Here is an 8,627-nt window from a genome sequence, read left to right on the forward strand (position 1 = left end):
TTGTCCATCCCTCTAGTCAACTACATTTGTATCAATTTAAGGAGCCAAGCAACAGAAGTTTACATGTCAATTGTAAATGCATCATGGTAAATATCAAGCAATGCAAACAGAACCATCCAAACAAATCTCAGAGGGAAAAAAAACTTTATTCTTCTTTTTTTTTTACCTTCATTTGCAGACCCCTCCAAAAATGCAGCGTGCTATAGGCTGTATAAAATACAGTGGGAGGGAGGCCAAAGATCTACCAGCCACAACTATAAGTAGGCTTATATGAAACAGGGTCTGAAAACATGAACAGAAATCTAGCAGTGTGATTTTACCTTGCAGGGTGTCTGATGTAGCCTGGTCCCAGATCTGTTTGCAATGTCTCGTCAACTCCTACGGTCATTGTTTGCTGTTACATTGACCATAGGAGCTGCCAACAGCACAAACCAATCTGAGACCGACCAGGCTACTCATGGGGGAATACCATGGGATCCCTTAGGATGGAGAGATCTGTCGCCTAGGCCTATATAGAAGTAGTGGTGGCAGGAAAATGTCCTTATAGGTCCCTGTCAGTGTCCCATGTGGCTCAGTTGGTAGAGCATGGTGCTTGCAATGGCAAGTTGTGTGTTCGATTCCCATGGGGGACCAGTATGGAAAAAAATGTATGCTCGGGATCAGAGTGTCTGCTAAATTACTCAAATGTAAATTGACTTTGACATACTGAGGTGGAAAGAAATGGACAAGTTCCGGCAGCACACAATCCTAGGCCTACTGGGGTAAGTTAGAGCATCCCTCTCCCACAATCATACAGGTACACAGACATTCATACAGTGTAGGTACACACACATACTATACATGCAGGCAAACATGACATTTGGACGTAATTGTAACAGTGTTCTAACCTTCCATGTATTCCTCAACCCTTTAACAATGGCACCGGTATAAATAATACAACATATCAAATGCATATGTACATACAGAGTGAGTGCTTTGTGCAAAATGTATACATACCGCATACATATCGTACTAGTGAGTATAGAAACAACCCGGCATCAATGTGCACGACAAGACCGGGCAAATTAAAGAGGGGGAAATAAGGCCAAACATACATCAAATCAATGACATCTCAATTTGGCATCAAAACTAGTCCCAATGTGCCATTCTGTTAGTTCACAACGTTTCAATCCCATTGTCAATTCATGAAGTCCTTTTTGCAGGAAGGCAAGTTAGTACAAAAAAAACTAAGCTTTTTTTGAAGTAGGGAACACAATTCCTTTTTCACACTACTGAGCCCAACCGAGCTGAAGTGTGCTGGTTCAGTAACACATTCACCACAGTTGCAGTGTGAAATGAAAATAGAGCCATCATCACAGTACGGTCCGGACTGAATTGGGCTCAAGATTTGAGCTCCAACAACTCTATAAGAGTTAGCCTTAAATTCAACTATATATTTCCCTTCGCTTTCCAAAGAGCGCTACTTATCCAGCATCAACACGATAAAACACCAGGAATCCATAGGTTGATAAGCAGAGTTTCTCAAAAGCAATAAGATAAGCTGTAGCTAATATCTGGGTTTTATCTTCCTTTCATATGTCCAGACCTCAATTATGCAGATTCCCCTTCCTTGGGACATTTAGCAACATAACACTGTGTGATGTGTATGATTTAAACTGACTGTTTCCAATATGTCCCTTTATTGTAGTCAATGCGATTTGGGTAGGTTACAACAAGGGTTGCATGCTCATAATCGGCAAGAATACATTTGACAATCTGAAAACAATCCCGTTTGTAGATTAATGCACTTAAAATGGGCCTAACCCCATTCAAGCAATTCTACACAGTACAACAATATCCAGTCAAACAAAGCAAAACTACATTTTTGTTATTCCCTGTTTTTAAATCCACATCAGAACAAATAAGTGGCAGCTGTGTACCAAAAAGTGACAATGAACTGCAATATTGAGTTTCATACTCATATCAGTGATACTAAATGTTGGAAACAATTGCTCAGCAGATTATGAAGTAGAAAAGGCACATGTCAAATTCATATAAACATTTTAAAGAACTTGGATGAGAAAAATATGTACACATGTCAAAAAGCAACAAAAAAAAAGTTCAAGGAAGTTTGAGAAACAAAACGTGTCAATCTTAATTAAATGATAACAGAGTTGATTTAGAGAGGATTTTCCTATGACTGAAAAGGCACTACTAGCAAACTCTTGCAGTACACACAAGGAACCTGTAGTAAAACCAATTATGGCACTACAAAAGAGAAACTTAAGTGCTGAAAGTTGAAAGATGCACTTAAAACCCAAATGATTGCTGGGATATCCTGAGTATCTCCATCTTTACTAAACTAAAACATGTTGCTTTGGAGTCTTTTACTATGAACATTTACTTCCCAAGTTCTACTCCTAATTCAGAACGCTTTGATATTGAGGTTTCAAAGTATGTCTGAGGTCACAAATAATTTAAGACGTTTCCATCCCCAGTTTTTATGTGAGTAAGGTCATACGTATATATTTTTTTAAATCACAACATCTGTGATGGAAACAGGAAGTTTCGGTACAATTTTATAAATGCCAAAAGATCATTTGTTTGTTCGACAGGGTGGGATCTTTCTGTGTTGGTCATTTTTTTTATTAATTATGCGAGAAATGGCAGTGGAAACGCCTTTAAAGGTAAATATTCATATAATAATCATATCGAAGTAAACCTTGAGTCACGCGATGATAAGCAGTTTATTAGGCTGCAGATGAAATAGGCCTAACTTATGAAGAACTTCACAGGGTGGTGAAAGTGCACAGTGATCTTGATGCTCCTTTCCAATAAATCTCCAGGGTCTGATTCTGGTGACATGTTGATCGACACTTGATTGCCATTTGAAAAATACACATTTTCTCGCTGTTATCCATAATAATCTCATTATGTAGACGAGCCTATCCGCACTGTATCTGTGAGCTGTTGGTTAGAGCGCATGTACCAAGACCAGAGAAGGCAAATTTGCTATTTTACCCAACAGTTTTTTTTATAACAAAACTATTAGTAGAGTTGAAAATGCAATGGAAACACACTGAACTTTAGATTTTTATTTGGTGCGTGAAAACTTAAGTGAAAACGTATATTTTGTGTGCACTTTGTTATCATGCACTGATTTTTATCCTCAACAAGTCCGTTTGGTGGAAGCACACCACTGGTGGAAAAATACGCAGATTTTCTTTATGTAGATTTTAGAATATTCGCATGAAAATCTGTCGCCAATTGGATGGAAACCTAGTAGTACCATTACTTGTTTTGTTATTTCCCCCGAGCACCCAAGCCCTTTCACTAAAACAGAGAGAAAGTGACAGGGATGATTCGACTTGCAGTTGGAGGATATGCACTGTACAGTTCACCATACTCAATTATCTCAAGAAAGGTTCTGATAAAACAATGCATACAGTACATGTATATATATAAAAAGAAAACAAGATCTCAACTACAACAAAACAAACACACAAAACAAATAGGAAAATATGTAGCACTGAACATGCACACTTTACATGTTTATTTGTATATGTTGTTTACATGACACATGTTAGAAACATCCCTTATTATCCAGGATCTAATTTGTCAGGAATGCTGTAACAAGAGGAATTGGGTGCATTCCCCCTTGCATGTACTTCTAAATAGCCTGACGGGAGAGTAACAGGAGGGGGCGTGGCGATGGCAGATCAAGTCCTATTTGAAGGTCAATATACCAATCTACCATTCCGTTAAACTGGATCACTCAACATCTTAACTCAGGTCTGTCACAAGAGACTACTCAAGATTAGCCTGGTCCCAGATCTGTTTGTGCTCTTGCCTATTCCACATGATATGTACATGACACACATGTAACAATTTTAGCAGATTGTTAACTGTATTGTAAGCAAACCAGCACGTTCAATAGAAACTACCTATTAGGAGGCCTACCGAGAGGGGTGCACTTCAAACCTCAACAACGGTAGCCTAACAGCAGATTGCATTCCTGTAAAATACTAGGAAGAGGTTATGGCACATGAACCCACCTGTGGTGCTAAAAGTTAGCTTTATAGACTTGCAGAGCTAATGTGCAGATGAAGCTAATTAGTGATATGTTAAAGAGTTAGGGTCAAGTCCTAACTTAAACATTTCCACTTAGTCATGCATTGATGTCAATGGGAGACTTCGACTTAAAACAGACTTAAGTGGGAGTTAGGATTCAACCCTAATTACTATTACCAAGGTCTAGTTGACGGCTTGAGGCTAGTAAGACAGAGGTCCTTACTTTTAACCAAGGCCAGGAGAAAAGATACCACATCAGCCAGAGGGATTTCATTATGTCTTAATCACACTCCCCACCTTCTTCCCACGGTTTCATCAGTTGCAGAATGATAACTTACAGCCACCTCTCCGCATGAGGCCGTGGATGGCAGTTATTACTGTAGTGTAGCGCACAGAGTCAAGCCTTCCGACTGATGTTCGAGATATTGTTGTGGGCTTGTCTGAGAGCGTTGTGCGAGGCCTGTGCTTTTCTTAGACAATTTATAGTGATTCACTGTGAAAAGACGACTCCATCTTGCTTCCCTTTGTAACCCATCATTCACTCTTCACTGTGGCATTTCTTATTGCTCCGATTCTTGTAAACTCCTTAACTACAGTAATACAAGCAATTTGATAGCTACACAGACCAAAGACAACTATAACAAACTGACAGAAACCAAGCTTTTGCCTTAAAATGTACATAAGGTTCACAGTTTGGTAGTGTAGAAGTCTTTCCCAGTGCTCTTTTCCCTTTATGCTTCTTCTTCGTTCCTCGTCCAGACCAGCTTGTTCTACACATTATTTTGTGCTAAAGGCACTTAATCAAGACATTAAAAAACAAAGGAGAGAAAAAAAAGCCAAAAACATACAACAACAAAAAAAGACCAAAGATGTTAGTGAGAATCAAGTAGATCATAGAAGGCTGGGTTTCTATAGCAACATAAGTTCAGTAATAGCGCCCATCGTACTTTCCCTATCTTCTTATTCACTTTTACTGTGCCCACCAGATACATCGGTCGTGTTCAGTGGGCATGAACGGGAAGAAAACAGACGTAGTATCTGAACTTGTTCAATAAGAAATGCTCATTTTCGCATACAGTTGCAAAAAGATTAACAAAGGTGTGTCCTAATGAGCACGAACCTGGAGAAGAATTGACAACAGAGGAGCCAGAAACTGGTTTCTTACAGTCTGCCATTTAGGTGCTACCTCCTGTATGCCTTCTCGTCACATATGACTGTTCCATAATAAGCTTCAACTGGCAGGAATGCAAGAAAGGCCGTGCTTAAAGGGCTGAAGGCTAATGCAAAAAACTATCGCAAACATAACAGTCTTAGAGTTTCGTTAGCTCGCCAATAATGTCATCATCGTCCTGCTCCTCTTTCTCTTTTTCCACCTCCTTCCGTGACTCAGTTGCTGTGGCATTCTGAGGGGAGAGAGACTGGAGGGAGGCAGGCGCCACAGGTTTTGGTTGTTGGAGGACGTTTGTTGTAGGAGCTCCAGCTAGACGAGTGGTGGGCAGATGTGGTTGTTGGAGGACGTTTGTTGTAGGAGCTCCAGCTAGACTAGTGGTGGGCAGATGTGGTTGTTGGAGGACGTTTGTTGTAGGAGCTCCAGCTAGACTAGTGGTGGGCAGATGTGGTTGTTGGAGGATGTTTGTTGTAGGAGCTCCAGCTAGACGAGTGGTGGGCAGATGTGGTTGTTGGAGGACGTTTGTTGTAGGAGCTCCAGCTAGACTAGTGGTGGGCAGATTTGGTTGTTGGAGGACGTTTGTTGTAGGAGCTCCAGCTAGACTAGTGGTGGGCAGATGTGGTTGTTGGAGGACGTTTGTTGTAGGAGCTCCAGCTAGACTAGTGGTGGGCAGATTTGGTTGTTGGATGTTGGTTGAAGGAGTTTCACCTTTATAATTGATGGGTGGATTTGGTTGTTGGACGTTGGTTGAAGGAGTTTCACCTTTATTATTGATTGGTAGATTTGGTTGTTGGACTGTCAAAAGAGCTCCAGCTAGACTAGTGGCGGGCAGATTTGGTTGTTGGATGTTGGTTGAAGGAGTTTCACCTTTATTATTGATGGGTAGATTTGGTTGTTGGACTGTCAAATGAGCTCCAGCTAGACTAGTGGCGGGCAGATTTGGTTGTTGGACGCTGGTTGAAGGAGTTTCATCTTTATTAGTGATGGACAGATTTGATTGTTTGACTTTCAAAGTAGCTCCAGCTTGACTAGTGATAGGCAGGGAGGCTAGACCAACGTGGGATGATGATGAGGAGCGTCTGGCTGCGATGGTCTCTGTAGTAGTAGGGCTACAGTAGTATTGTTGCCGACTGTCTGGCCTATCTCCAGCCTCCACCACCCCCTCTCAGGCCGCAGCAGACCCGTGGACACCCCAGAGCTGAGCGAGGACTGGTGGTACTGGGTACACCAGAGATGGAGCTAGGCACCATATTAGAGAGCTCATCCGTTGGCGGCGCCCGATACTCCGTCCACCTGCACCGGATCTCTGGCGAGACGGAGAGCAGGTACTGAGGCACGGGGGTGCCGCTGTCCGCACTCTTGGGGAACAGAAAGGTCTTCATTTGACCTTTGCCCTTGACGTTGACTGTGCCGCGGTAGTCGAAGTTGTAGTCCATGGCACTGAGGGCGCAGTAGCTCTCCTCGCTCACCTGCACGCGGCACTCCACGCCCGTAGTGTCCATGCGACTGGCGATGTTCACAGTGTCGCCCCAGATGTCGTAGAGCAGCTTAGTGGTGCCGATCACCCCTGCAGTCAAAGGACCGTGGTTGAAACCGATGCGCAACTTGAACTTGAAGCCCAGCATGTTCTTGTTGAAGTCGTCCACCACGCGCATCATCTCCAGTGCGAAGTCAAACAGCGCCCGCAGGTGGCCGTGAGGTGCGGCGTCTCGGCGCACTGCTGCGCGTTCAGCCCAGCCGCCGCCATGTATGTGGCACCAATGGTCTTGATCTTCTCGATGTTGTTGAAGGGCGGCTCGCGAAGCAGTTCGTCGAAGTCACCGATGAGCTCGTTGAGCACGCGGTAGCACTCCTTGCCGCCCTCGTAACTCTCCTCGTAGAACTCGCTAAAGTTAACGATACTGGCAAAAATCACGCCAACATTACCATGGTTTTTGGAGTAACTCTGAGTCACTTTGAGCTGCTCTGCCACGTGGATGGGGATGATGTTCCGAAGCAACCAATCGGCTTGGTCCCTCATGTTCTGGATCTTGATGCGGTGCTGGTCGGCCTCCACGTTGCCGTGGTAATGGAGGCGGTAGCTGACCTCAAACTCGCGGTTGAGGAACCAGACGAGCAGGAGGAGCAGGAAGAAGGCCACTCCCACCTCTGGGCCCAGCAGGTCCTGGAGGCGGGGCACGGGGTCAGCGGTGGGCTCAGGCTGACCATGTACAACACTGCTGCGGTTACTGTTGTTGGTGGCGTCGCCAGACCTGGAGGAGAGAGAAAGGGAGGGAGAGATGGAGAGAGAAGGGGAAAGAGAGAGGGTGGAGAAACAAGGAGAGAAGGGAGGGATGGAGAGTTGGAGAATGAGGTAGGCAGATGGAGATGGAGAGAAATGTAGGCAGGGAGGGAGAGAAGGAAGGAAGGAGAGATGGAGAAAAAGAGAGAGGGGAAGGAGTTAAGGAAAGGTGGAGTGAGAGATATATTTATAATCTTAGCTGTATGGATAACTTCATTCTACTCACCAAAATAACATACTGTTGGCAGAACTGGAAGACAGAGGAGACAAAAACACGAGACACGGTCGGATGAGATTAATCGAGTCCACGACAAATTCAATTACACACAGTGTCAGCACAAAGGAAAAGTCATACTAAATTATGACATTGTGGTAATATTGTATACAGTATCCTATTGAACTTCAGTGAGTGCATTGGTAGTGGATTAAATGGGTAATATACCAATTTGAGGGTGGTTACATTTCTCCAGCTCCGTTCCTCAGTTGTTTACCAAAACAGTGACAGGGTGTCGTGTTGTTATTGTTTGAACTGCAGATGCCCCTTTAAGGTCCTTTCTGACCAACAAAAAAGGGCCATAAATGTGTTAAAACATAGAATCCATTATAAGTTGTCTGACCTGCAGGGCGGGCTGAAGAGCAGGGCGAACAGCACCAGTCCCACCACCGTGGCCATGGCCGAGCGCATCCAGCAGCTCAGCTGGCAGAAGTTACAGTACTGGATGATGGCAATGATCACTGCACAGCAGGTGAGCATGGTGAACTGGGAGACACAGATAGACACAGGAAGGAACCATCGTTAGCATTAGCAAACGCTGGAGGAAATGACCAGGGAAAATGAACAGAATACACTCACCTGTATGGAGAGGTGCATGTCACAGGTGACGTGTGAGAAGACGGACACAGCGGGCAGGGACACCAGCACGGCCCCTATCAGGTGACGGGGACCCAGCCAGAGATGGCCCTCAGCAGGGTTCTAGTGCAGCTCATCACGCTGTCCAGGTAGAAGGCCATCCTGGGAGAGAAGGTTAGTTCAGAGAGGGCTGATAGACAGTACATGTACAGTAATCCAACCCCATTGAAAACAGGCTAATGGCCTCCCCTTTTCCCCATCTTCAAACTTCACCTCAC

At 44.1% G+C, this 8,627-nt stretch overlaps 1 pseudogene; it reads right to left on the reverse strand.

The window, feature by feature from the left end:
• Nucleotides 1-127: 127 nt before the first annotated feature.
• LOC135530119 (adenylate cyclase type 9-like) lies at nucleotides 128-8,627 on the reverse strand (annotated as a pseudogene).

This window comes from Oncorhynchus masou, unplaced genomic scaffold, assembly GCF_036934945.1.
Source record: "Oncorhynchus masou masou isolate Uvic2021 unplaced genomic scaffold, UVic_Omas_1.1 unplaced_scaffold_1264, whole genome shotgun sequence".
NCBI classification, from domain to species: Eukaryota; Metazoa; Chordata; class Actinopteri; order Salmoniformes; family Salmonidae; genus Oncorhynchus; species Oncorhynchus masou.